This window comes from Acromyrmex echinatior, chromosome 9 (assembly GCF_024713525.1).
Source record: "Acromyrmex echinatior isolate Ae372 chromosome 9, ASM2471352v2, whole genome shotgun sequence".
NCBI classification, from domain to species: Eukaryota; Metazoa; Arthropoda; class Insecta; order Hymenoptera; family Formicidae; genus Acromyrmex; species Acromyrmex echinatior.
The window spans coordinates 10,627,976-10,641,878 of NC_141860.1; the positions used below are offsets into that span (position 1 = coordinate 10,627,976).

Below are 13,903 nucleotides of genomic sequence, written 5' to 3' on the forward strand. Positions count from 1 at the left end.
AATTTTGCTTAATTGTAGTTTTATTGTTTACGTGCCATTTCATTTCGCCGGATACGAATAAATAATATAATTTTACTTTTTTTCTTATTGTTACTTCACTCGATTTTGTTTCTTATATTTTTTTCGACGATGTATGAATCGGCAGCAGCTGCGTTTAATGAACAAAGCGAAACAGCCTATGTAACGAGAATGCGGTGAGCTGAGGAACGTTCGATAAATTAAAGAGAGAAAAGTGATCGCGCGTGCCGATAGAAAGGCAATTTATTTGTTCTCTTGTGTTAAAAAAAAAAAGGAACATTGGTCGATGAGCAGATTGTCGATTACGACCCGCTCGGTGCAATGTGTTCGATTATCGCCCGAAGGCGATGATATCGGCGCCTATTTCTATTTTCCACGTCAGATTTCCTTCTCGGAGACGCCGTCGATAAAATGAAGAAAACGAGAAGAGATACGCAAGAGGGTACATTCCCAACCTTCACTCTTTCTCCCTCAGCGTTTTCTTTTCTACGTTTTATCGCCTTTGTCCATGTTCACTTGTTCACAATTCTTCTCCTGGCAAATCCCTTTCTTCGTTTTCTTTCAAATCTCGACACCTCGCCCCAAAAAAGCACATAATAATAAAAATATTATTTTTATTTGGCACACGGCGTCCGGTAGTAAAAGTCCTATCAATAAGGAGTTTATTTCCCAAAAGCTAAAAAGAAAATATTCGGTAAGTTGCTTTTTACAGTATTCTCGTTATATTAAAAAAAAATTATCTTTTTGCGAAGTTTCTTCTATAATTACTTCCTTGTATAAGCATAACGTGTGCATATCTACTTTGATGATATCGTATCTCTGTCTTTTTGTGTATGCTTTTAGGAAGCTCGTGTTCCAGAGTAAACTGCACTTCTCTTTCGCTCACTCATGGACGTTTATGAGGAAAGCGTTGACTGACGATATTGCGGCGTTTATGAGCTCAGCCTGGAGCGTGGACGCGGTCGCTTTAATGCACCATATGGGCCGGTCGCACGTCGAATGACCCATAGAGACTTCCTTCTGTGCGTTGCGGCGATTGACGACCTAATTACACAGCCCAGTGTTCATTTATGCGGACATTTGAATATTCATACACGCACCCGTGGCATCCCTTGAGTGCCCGGGCCGCCATTCGCAATGCACCACTCGCGTAATTATTCACATGGCGTGCAACGCTACTAAACTCTCGTCAGTAAAGCAAAAAGACAAATAGAAAGTTCCAACTGTCGTAACTGAACTTCGTTCAAAATACGATGCGCGACGATGCGTTTTAGGATTTACTGAATCATTGTTCTAAATAAGAATGTATGAGAACAAAGTGTGACGGAAGCAACTGATCGAGAAACACCTCGTCGAGAGATATACCATTACCGGTAAATCGCAGAGCGCAGAGAGCGGGAATCGATGTCCGACCCATAAACCTCCTTGGCGATTTCACGGAGTAAATTACTTTATTGGCGCCCGCTCGCGTCCTTTCTTTCCGGGCGATAGAGCGGTTTTTGCACGCAATCGATCGCCGCCGCGACTGCAGTCGGGACAACTGCAGTCTTGTCGCCTTGGTTTCTTTCTCGTTATCGGTCGGGAAACCACCGTCGTCGGAACGATGATTCCGTCCGGACACAGGAGCTGCTTATTTCATAGAGCAGTCCCCTGTACACGATCGATCGATCCCGATCAAACGATCCATCGATCGTTCGCTCGGGATTCGCCGTTACCCGCATTAAAACGTATAACCCGTCGATCGACGGAGCCGACGGGAACAAGGCAAACTTTCTTGCCGAATTTCTTCCTGCAATCTCCGACACCCGCCATTTCGCCTCATCCTGCCTGGTACATCGCTCGTTTATCTCGCAGCACGCGGTCAAGGATAATGCGCCTCGAATTCCTCTTTCGTCGCTCGCGTCCGCGCCGGCCGGGACGCCCGCCGTCATAAGTCCCGAAGAGCCGCCATTTGTTCGGGGCCGCGAGAGTTTTTCGCTTAATTTTTCAATTTCAGGATGTGAAGGACGCGCCGAGAAAAACGCGCACTCCCGGTGTCCGGGAGACAAGAAAAACGATTGCTGCAGAACGAACGCCTGCGATGATGGACGAGTGCTCTTTTTTTCGTTAATTGATACCGAAAATGGCTGGTATCAGGCCGGATTAATTGCAACGCATGAACTGAAATTCTTGCAGTGGTGACTTTTATGATTCAGTTAGGATCTGTCGACACGGTTCTTAATCCTCGACGATTTAAGTATCTTAGTAATGATGTCTCGAATGAGAAGTTTTACTAAGGTAAACTTGGAAGCCGAAGAGCAAAGTTTTCTTTCATCTCATCTCATTGCGAAAAATCAACAAAAATATTATTTTAGTAAAGTATATTAATTGAGGAGCTGAATTTTATTATTTATTCTCATACTTTTCGCTTATTCTCATTTTTTAAGTATCGATAGAAATTATTTTTTAATAGACATTTCAAATAAACAAAAATTACACACATACCTACTTTTCGATTAACGTTATTCATTTTATTGAAATTTTCATTCAAAATACAATTATCAAAAATCAGTTCATCAAAAGTTAATTCATTAATTGAAGAAATTGTAATTATAAAAATTATTAAAAAATAAAAGTTGTTACAACCAATTTCAGAATGTCAATTTGACAACTAAAAAAATTCATTATTTAATTCTCAATCGAGTTTAACTCTTTTAGAGGAGCAAATACAATTTTCAGAGAAGATATTTCTAATAAAAGAAATTACCTATTCAAGAAATTAATTGTTTGTTGCGAGAAATTCTCTTTCAATATTGTAGCTACACTGCTGCTCCACAAAGGTTTAACTCAATAGCGACTGATGTTTCAACTTTCAAACAATCGGCGTCTTTATGAAGCATTCGATATATATGTCACGATCGAACCGGCATGCCGGCAACAAGAGCGGATTTCTAGATCAGAGGTCAGAGGTCACGGCAGAATAATATCTGGCAGTTTGGCTTAAATTAAAAGTTGTGTTATCGTCGTTGTCGTCGGATTCATGACGCAGGCAGGTAGTAGGCGGAAATGAAACATTAATATTTTCGCATTTATAAAAGCTCGCGGCGCAATGGCACTTGGCATATAACACAAACGTGGCGAGTTTATGGAACAAGTATTTACGGGGACATAAAGGCGATGAATTCTGTTATACCGTCACAGAAGAGGGTAATTCGCTCGTTATTATTTTAGCTAGCTATTCGTTCTAGCTCTCTCCTTTACGTATGCGAGAGCGATTCACGCTCCTTCACGCTGTTTAAGTACAGACGAGACATGAACGAACGCAACTTATTACCCTCGACCCACATAAACACATCTGCTTCTGCCCTGATCTACAACAGACAATCGCGACTGTTCGCTTTATAATTCATGTCACAAATGTCTCTCTTGGCGGGATAAGAGTGTCACTTGTTTATTCATTGGATCAAACGTGCGAAATTCGATGGCATGTTTGAGAATCGCTCGTTTTAAACAGGGTTAATGGATTGGAAATCGGAGAAAGTCCAAAAGTAGCTGCTCGACGAATGTGTGTGTGTGTGTAAACTTACAAAACTTAATTTTGAAAAATAGCATAAAATTTTACGTTTGTTTATAAAAACAATAAAGAATATTGATGAAATTACGAAATTTATCAATTAAATCTAATTCAATTATCAATTAGCAGTAACTGATGTGAAATCTTATGTCAGTTATGAATAAATTTGAAATTTTTATAACATCGCTGGTATTGCTTATATTAAAATGACCGCGTTTACTATGCTAAATTACATTAATGTATACACACAGACACAGGCACACACACATATGTATCGATCTCTTGTTACACATTGTAAATCCAAAGATAGTTCGTCCCTATTCCCATTCGTTCGCGACCACATCTTGTTGTACATCCGCTCTAACTCGCACTCATCCGGTTGTATCGCGACACGGATGGAATCCAAATTGTAACTCGCCCCCAAGTTCATCCCGCGGAACTTTCTAACGGCCAATCTCTCGTAACGAAAATCCCTCTCGTAAAACTAATAGAGTGACTGTTACAAAGTCCTACATCTCCATCTGTCTCTCTTTCTTCTTTTTTCTCCCCTCCGGGAGGGTCTCTCTCTCTCTCTCTCTCACTTTTTCATTTGCTTTCTCACTCCTCTCCCACTCTTGCTCTCTTTCTTCGTGATTCTCGTTCTGACTCTCGCTCACGTTCCCCAACGTTGTGAAATTTAATCAGAGTATAATAACCGTGACGTTATCGAATGCCGAGCACGCAACGGCTGCTATATCGAAGTGAACGAATTGCAACCAAACCGGGGTTACAGGGGTTGGTCAACGTTGTCGGCGAACGAACGCCTCATTTCGCGTTTCGCCGCGGGACTTTCTCGCGCATCGAATCCACAATGGAATTGGCTTGGGTAATTGAAACGCGGAGCTATTCTTCCACGCTCGTTGGCCAAAGGAGAAGGTCAGTTCCATAGGGAAGATATAATAACATTTTATCATATCACAGTTATTATTTTCTACGTAGGTATACGTACGAGTCCTTTCTCATTAAATTAATTACGCGAGACAATCCAAACTGTCGAGTAAAAGTTTGAGATTGCCGGAAGGTGAGCCAGATAACAATAAGGAAAAAAAGAGAAAGGTTCTAAGACTTGTACATTGAGCTTGGCATCGAAAGGATAAAGTTCAATAAAAGGAGCGCCATGAAGTTGCAATAAAGTTTATTGCGTGCGGCTTTCCCCTTTCGGTGAACGCGATATCAACATTCACGAGAGAGGCGTCAGTTTTACAACTCTCGAGAGCTCGAGCCGAAGAAGAGAGGCGAAGGTGGACGGATCATTAGCATTAATAAACGGCTGGCGTCGAAGTTCGCGTCGTTTTAACGGCAAGGCGAGGACGGCGGACGCTTTTAGCGGAACGCTCTTCGTTGCCGACGCTGTTTTGTCGAATGATTCTTCGGTAAGTTGCACTCGAAACCGCCGCGCCGGCGGCATTTATATGCAACCTTGCGGTGGCTTAATGACGATGGTGGTTTCGCGGAGGCGCGACGCCGATTTACAGACCGAACAAAAAATTTTCCGCGTAAAAACAAGTCGCTCGAGGAAATGAGAATTGTAAAGTCGCAAATTTAACTATCACGGTCAATCAAGATTTTTTTCGGACATCAAAGGAAATGAGTTTAATATTCACGTGTTTAATAATAAAAATCTGACATCGAGAATTTATTTTATATGACAGTTCCAAGCGGACTGTATATTTATTTATTCATATTTAATTTGTGTTTCAAGATGCGCATTCACAATTCTAGAGTTTGCAGGCGTCATAAAATTTTACTGTTCCTTAGATGTAGCAATATATACGTCAAGATTTTTTTTACTTTAAAATAATAGCTTGGACTCGGTACAAATTGCGATTCTTATAAAAAGGGACACTGCGCAAGCTTCAATTGTGCGAAAAATAAAGAAATGCCGCCGCGATTCTTAAAGTGTTCAATGGCATAGAATAAATGGGACAAAGCTTTTAGAAGCTCCAAGAGCAGGCTATTTAATGGAGTTCTAATCTGGATACATGTTCTTTTATCAGGATCTCCTGATATTTCAGCGATTCCACGCGACAATTCGATTGCCGCCGCCAACCCTCCGACATAACATCTAAATGGAGTCCCATTTATAGACGGAAACGTAATCCATGTAATCGTGTCGCTAATTAAATTCCGCGAGCTTTTTATGTGCATGTTTACAGGCATCCACTGCTGACATTAATGAACGAGAATACACATTTAAGAGTTTGATTATATCGGATCCTGTTCTGCACATGAAACAATTTGTCGTGACATGATAAAAACTGGACAAAATTTTTTTTTTTTTTTTTTTTTTAGAAATGCTTCGTGCTTTTACAGTAAGAATTATTTTATAATTGTAGAAAATATCGCACACAAAGTAACCGATTTTAATATAACTGACTTAATAATACACAGAAAAATTCAGAGAGATTTCTAATTATTATTTATTAACATATAATTATTAATTCAATCGTTTTGTATTATTCATTTATATTGCTTTATTACGTGCTAGCTGTCCTTACGTTATTACATCCCAATATAAGCGATAAAAATTCTATCGCTAAAATTATAAACTAATATGCTTTATCATTTTTCGTCTCCTATCATAAATTCCAGTTAATATTTCAGCGTCACTTAACTTACGTCAGCTTATATCTCGTATCGCGAATCTTTCAGCTCGGTGCATTGCCCGGATGCACTCTAATCGATCAGTCGATCTAGAGTAAAGAGCCAGATTTCGATCTCCACACGTAACTGCGGGCACCCACATTTATACACCCTAGCTATCTATCGCTGAGCGAATTAAACGCGTTATGCTCCAAGGCGGAAACAGAATACGAACCATTCCGTTGGTCGAAAGGGCGTAATAAATTCGGGTGGACAAACAGTCGACGAGAGAAAAAGAAAAAAAGTACAACTTTGCAATTTATCACTCGGTCATTGACGGCAATTAATCTCTAACGACTGCGACTAATATTTATATTCTCTGGAAGAAACGTTCGGCGCGAAAAAGAGAGAAAAAAAAAGAGACAAAGAGATTGCAACTCGTTTGTCACTTGAGACGATCGATAGCTCGAAAACGAAGATTTTTCTCGCGCGTGCCTGCGTTTCGTATACGCGTCTTGCGATGCATCACGGAGTAGAAAGTCATGCTCTCCTCTCTCTCCTCCTTACGTTCGTGTACCAGGTCTCTTAAACGGCGCCTCATCGCGATGTTTCCGCACCTACTTTCGCGATAAATCGCACGGCGATAATGCGCGTACCGCGTTTCCCCTCACTCGGATAAACGCATTGAAACGTGGTGGTTTCGTGACCTGGAAAGAATCTTTCTTTCGCATTCGTATTCGTGACTGAATGAATTCTTCATTACGAGATGTTTTTTTAGTCTACTTCGTACCATCGAGTTTTTCATCCGTTTTGAAACCGAAGTAATTAGCAATAATTAGCAAATTGAAAAAAAAAACAGAAGAATATATCGTTGTATCAAATCTTGCAAATTGGATTTTTAATTAAGATAACATTTTCTATTTTTATTTTTTTTTTATTTCGAAGAAACTAACGATTTTATTCAATATTTTAAGCAGTCTAAAAAAGCGTCAACATCATCCTAGCAACAATGTGTTAAAAACGCGTGCTTTTGTTTCTTGCAACGCCATTAGTGAGATTAGGGTAATCGATGGACTCTATCAACGTCCGAGTTTCGGTACGTCAAAACACGTAGCCGTCAAAGGACGCGGTTCGAGCTTTGATCGAGGCATTACATATGTAATAGAATGGCTGTGCACGGCAGCAAGGTTTCGTTCGGTGCACGCGAGAAATTTCCGTGATTTCGAAACGACCGCACGAGTAATCTTGTAACGGCCCTCTCGAAGATGAGGGACTGGCGAGCGTGCACCGAAGTGCTAAGTCACGAGAGCGGCGAATTTTACACAGACCACCGCAACGCCAGAAACACCATAAATCATTAACTCTCAAACTGGTCCGTGACCGACATTATGACATCGACGATGTTGCACTTAGCGCAAGGTCTTGTAACTTGCAACACGTAAGTGTATTTGGATATTACAGCGAACTAGGACGAACTGACTTACTGCCTTGAACGTCGTGGCTGCAAAATAATTTTACCATTTAGAGAAATACGTTGGACATCATTTTTATATTGCAACGTAGAAGATGAAAATATATATTATTAAGTGCAATTATCGTTTATCAATTACCGGATTTCGTTAAATTAAGCGTATTTAATTTTTTGCATCTTGTCTTAAGTGCAGAGATAACTTAACAAAACGAAAGAAGTGTTTGAAAACTTTAACGACCTAAAGACTTAACTCTTCGTTATCCGGCTAGAATGAAGTGCATCGTTGGTATATCTCGAGCTCTTTAAGTCGCAATTAAACCACACTCAATACCCGTTGAACTGAGCAACGCCAAGCGAGGTAGATCGACGACACATCATGCAGGTGCTTCCGTAAACAGGCGTTTTTCGAGCCATCAGTGTATTCGATCGTAATTAATATCGACCCTGCTGGATACGATGTCCATCCGAGCTGGCCAATAATATCAACTCGGCCAGCGATAATGGCAGCTATCTTACTGCAAATAATGCACAGCTTGCTGCGCTCACCGCATTGTTGACGGATGAAACGATGAAAAGAGAGAGGGACGACGCGGTCGAGAGAGACCTAATAATGAAAACACAAAGCTCTCGATCGACACAAATACACACGCGCACAAATGAGAGTTACGAGTGCAATGCGATCCCGTTCTTTGGTTTCCTCGCCGTGACATATCACGAAAGGTTTCGCCATAATACCGACTATACACCGTCGCTCCGCTCTTATTATAGCGGTCGAGTTAAAGGGCAATCCTCCCAGCGCGCAAATTGGAGCAGTTTTGCGAAAGCAATTCGTACCTCGAGAGCATTCGTATCATACAATCGCTGGATGTTGTTCGACTACTCGTGAATAATGAAAGTCTGCGAACTGCAAAAAAAATTCTTGAATAAAGAATACTCTTTTGAATAAATGAGATGCTGATGATGTGAGATAAGCAAGATTTGTTTTGTAGCGAATTAATGAGTTGTAGATTTAATATTTCCTTTGAAAGAAGATTGAAAGGATCATTTTAATTCATTATTTGCATTTACAAGACATACAAAAACAAAAAACTTGATATATCGAGACGTGTTCAATTACCTTTCAGATATCTGTTAGACTTTTACGCAATATATTTGCATATTATATACGAAGAAGAGAAGACCATGAGCGTAAGGGTTAATGAGCTTCATCACTGGTAGGACGACTAATGGCGTCGAAGGTGAGTCGAAGATACGACAGGTGCACGTTCAAGCGACTATATAAAAGTTTTCAGGATTATCCTGTCGTAAACGAGACACATCCTGATCCACGGTATCCTCGAGGAGTCTTTCTCTGTCTCTCTCTCTCTCTCTCTCTCTCTTTCTCTTACTATGCCGGAATTTGTGTCAAGCGAAGAGAAAGAGAAGAAGCGAAATGTCGAAGGTAGAAGCCACGAATAAGTATCGCTTTCTTTAGAATTATAAATTAATGACTCGCGCTCCTTTACCGATGATAACAGCGATTTACGAGCGGTTCGTTCACACGCTGTATGTTCGCTGCGAATGTATGTTTCGACGTTTTAGATACGATCGGTCTTATCTGCAGGAACGCCTGATACTCGGTACTCACTCGGTACTCGGGAGTGTGCCATTATCGCACTGTAAAACTACGTGAAGAAGTGCCGCATTTGAAGCAGCGAGAAAGAAACTTACGACCGGAAAGAGACACATCCGGATTTTTCAACTAAGTTTGAATCATCCTCTCCACGTTTATTAATATAGTAAAAGCACAAACTTTATATTAAAACTTGATTTTCTTTATATAATTTTCAGAAAAATATCATTCTGTAAATTATACGTAATTATATATACATGTGGATATATATATATATATATATATTTTTTTTAATTTTAAATATTCCTATAAATTGTTATTCTCTAGAATTTTCCTGGCATTTTGTGAAAAGTATACAAAACGATTTGCAGATGGTATTAACGGGAGAGCTCATCAAAACGTCATAATTCATCGAGATATCAAAAGTACGATTAACGAGTCGAAATAATTCATGTTTTTGAGGACGCGAATTTTGCATTTCTCGGCGAATTTGCTTTTTTTTTTTTTTTTTGCGAGCGCCGGTGCCGAATGACTTTCCAATAATTTTGACAGGTCGGATTATTCAACGTGGAAGAAGTTACGAGCCGACATTACACAGGTTTTTCGTCGACGTATTCCGGGAACGTAGCGGTGATCGTGGAATATTCAGAGACGCGGAAAAATCGCGCGAACCGCGCGTGTGGCATACGGGCGAGCTTAAACATTCAGTAATTACGCGCTTGTGCTGCGCGCGGTATTTTATGACACGCGCGCATTCTGCATCCAGCAACACCCCATCGACGTAACGGCCGGTGCCGAGCGCTCTGTACAGCCGGGAAACACCGACTTGGAATTATTTTTTAAATCACGCAAAGCTTAATCTCGAAACACGTCGAGACTTGAAAGTTTATTAAAGTGCTCTTTCAAATATGGTACATAAGATATAAAAAAACGATCGAAAAAAAATCCTCGAAAATTGCTCGAGAAATAGATTTATTTTTCAAACGCGAGAACTGCAAATTAAGACATTTTTTATTTTATTAAAAAAAAAATGAAAAATTTATAATAAAGATTTACACACAATAATCTTGAGAATATAATTACAAAAGACTTATTTTTATACAAAAGGTTTATCTTAAATCATTTCTAATTTCGTCGAAAAGGAGGAGCGCACTTGGTCAGAGTATTGACGTTTAAGCTCGTCTTAGCTGTTCTTACACTATCTTCGCGAGACGCCACTATGAAACCTTGTTTTCCGGTTGTCAAGGTAAATAAAGCGCTTTGTGTTTTTGGATGAGCTCTGAAAGGACGAGTTAAAGCGATACCTTGAAGAACGGCTTATGCTCGTATTATACGTCCGCAAGCTCGTCTTTCTTACTCAAAAGCTCATTTTAAGTTCTGACTATGCATAGACCTGTGCACTGTATAACAACTGGCAGCAAACAAATAAAACATATAAAAACAATAAAAAAGGAGAGGAAAGAAAAGGAAGTAAAATAAAAAAATAAGGTAACGTGATATTCTACACCCAAATTAGCAGCCAATTTTTTTCAATATACTTTTTATCTTTTAGATTTATAGAATATCATTTTTTATATATTCATATATCTCATATAAAATAACCTTTAAAACAAAAATCCATTATTAAACCTTTTAATATGGCCCCATTTATAATTTTTTACATCATACAATACTGTAGGTATCGCTCTACTTACGGGATTACGTTCCTCGATCATAAATCGAATAGTAATTTATAAATACAACACTGAATCTATTATTCGTTTATCTTTTGTCGTAAAACATTTATAACCATTCTAAACATAAATAATTCAAAGGAAAATAAGTTAATGTCTATTTCTATCAATATAGATTAATTTTAATTATCTCGATTCAATTCTTACTCTCTATCTTTTTTCTAATTCTTAGCGCGTAGCAATCGTAAATTCAAAAATCCATAAATTTTAAGTAGAGCAATACCTGTAGGTTTATAAGTGACAGTTTTAAATGAGCATATTGTCAATTTTATTATTGTTCAAATTTAAATACCACTCAAATATCGAAACTTCGGAATACGAAATGACGCGTTTGAAGAGTTACTTTTTTTTATCGTGTGAAATCTATATTTGTTCTAAAAAGAGATGAATATCGGATATCTTGGTTCGTTTCGTTTTATTAATCGTTACCGACGACACGATCAACATTCATTTAGTACACTTCTATCTCGTACGTGTAAATTACGAGGACGAGGACGAAGAGAACGATGACGACAACGAAGTGCTCTGTCTATTGCTTATGCAGAAGGCGGACATGTACGTGACCGCGGCCACGTCGTTAATTTCGCTAAGTAACAGCCAAAGTCGGACTATACACGCCTACATTGACCGCTTCATCTCGCGTTAAGTAATTGCCAGCCAATAGGAATTACAATCGCAGTCGTTCATCATCGTCCTCAGGCATGACACGCGGGAGACATGGAAAGAGATGGACAAGCGTGGTTTGTAGCGGATATATAGAATGTTCGGCGATTGGCTGTAGTTAGTTTCTCACCAATTTTTCTTTTCAACGGAAGTTTCTCAACGAAAAATAAAAAATTCGAGTCGAGAAAAATTAAAAAAAGATCTTCCGACAAACGAGCGTTTTGAAAATTGAATAAATAACAAAATGCTATTTTTTTTTATGTCACATTAAATAAAACTTGATAAAATCATAATTTAAAAATTTATAATGTTTACCAAAATATTCATATATGGTTTAGTAAGCTTTTAAAATTGTTGAAAGTATAACGCTATTTAAATATTCCCGCCCCCTTTTTGTCAAAAATTTTAAATGCAAATATAAAGCTAAAGCTACAAACAAAAATATTCACGATGCGAGTTTAAATTTACATCGCGTGATGAGATAGAAATGTTTCATTCGCGGCAATATTAATTTTCAACGAAACGTACGTTTTGTTATACTTTTCTGCAGTAAAATCCATTTTAATTTTTGCAACGAAGGGAATGGAGAGATCATCCGTTCACATCTACTACACGGCAGCACCCCGTATGTGGAACGCACGATAGCTGTACACGCGGTTATTATGAGTGAGATCTGTGCCCATATACGATAACTGTGCCGCTCTCCAGTTATGCCTCCTCTTTCTCATCATAACCGTATATACATATTTATACCGCTGTGTATATCCGTTCAAAAGAAGAAACGGCAGAGAGAAAGAGAGAAATGGAAAGAGAGAAGGAGGTAAGAGATGCAGACAGCTCAGATCAGATGATTTAATAAATATTTACAATCTGGAATATATGTCATTTTCATTATGCTTTACATGAGAAAGTAAAATATGTAATATAATATTATAGATAGTTACAATTACATTAACAGAGATATAATGAATTAATGTAATTAAGAATGAAAATAAAATGAAATAAGAAAAAGGGAAAGTTTGTTGCATTTCAATGGAGAGAGAGAGAGAGAGAGAGAGTTTTCAAGTACCTTTATACTTCACTATACATCTTCTATGAAAATTGATCGTAATTCTTTCGAAGCCTCTTACGCGATAATTATTTTGAAGTCTTAGTGCTGTTAAAGATTCTCTCTTGAATCGGTTTCATTAATAATTCAAATGTCGAAAGATCTAAAATTAAAGAGCAAGTAGCCAGCTTTTGCGTCCGATTTACCATTGAAAACCTTAAGGACGAGCAAAAGCCACGACGAAGCCGCTCTCAGCTGTTCCATTTCGTTTATTTATCACATCCACTTTCTACATATGCGACAGTGTCAGGAAAAAACGCTGGGAATGTCGTTTGGAATTACGAGAAACGCGCTCCATGCTACGAATGCGATATGCGGAACATACGAGCGTGTTTTATGCACGAGGGTGTCACACACGGGCGTGTAGGGTACGTTTATGTACACGTGTTGGCGCGTACACATGTCGAGAGCCTAATTCAGAACGCGGCGAAGCGTAGCTTAATTCTTTGCGCATATCCTTATGAAGGTGTTCGCGCTAAAAACACACGTTTTTATGCGATTCGTGAGGACAAACGAGCGGCAAGGATATGTAAAAGCGTCTACACGCGAGAATGAAGTTGCATGCATAAATGCTGCTTTTTCGACACTGTCATTCTTCAGCGTGACCAAGTTATTAGCAACAGGTGAACAATGGGGAGTATTTCGCGCGAAATTTTACTCTCGCGTCACGGTAACGCAATAATACCGAATATACCAGATCCAATGAAAAAACTACTGTCAGGAAGCAGCGAAATGCAAAATTGCTTTTTATTCGTTGGAAATACAAACCGCAATGTTGAATCTTTTGACAGAAATACAATCTAAGATATATACGGAATCTCCATTGGAATTAAAAGTAAATTAATTATCTGTTGTAAAATTTAATTCCTAAAAATGTACTCCTCGGTTGAAAAGGAAGTATTTTAGAAATTTTCCAAAAAATTATTATAGAGTCTATTAAAATTTAGTCTGAAATCTAATGAAAATTCCATTTTTAAAAAGTTGTTCACGCAAATTACATTTGTCAACAATATTAACTAAAATACATTCACATTGTACGTGAACAATGGAGCTCGAAATGCAGATTGCGAGATGCTGCGAGCTATTTCTGCCGCGTAATACGTGCGCGTTAATTAAAATAAAT

General features: G+C 38.7%; 2 protein-coding genes across 10 annotated transcripts in view; both read right to left on the reverse strand.

Moving 5' to 3' along the window:
- LOC147908614 (CCR4-NOT transcription complex subunit 6) overlaps positions 1-13,903 on the reverse strand; it is a 361,019-nt gene that overhangs the window by 244,549 nt on the left and 102,567 nt on the right. The gene's annotated exons all lie outside the window — the stretch shown is intronic.
- The window catches only part of LOC147908616 (uncharacterized), a 50,208-nt gene that overhangs the window by 2,929 nt on the left and 33,376 nt on the right, over positions 1-13,903 (reverse strand). The gene's annotated exons all lie outside the window — the stretch shown is intronic.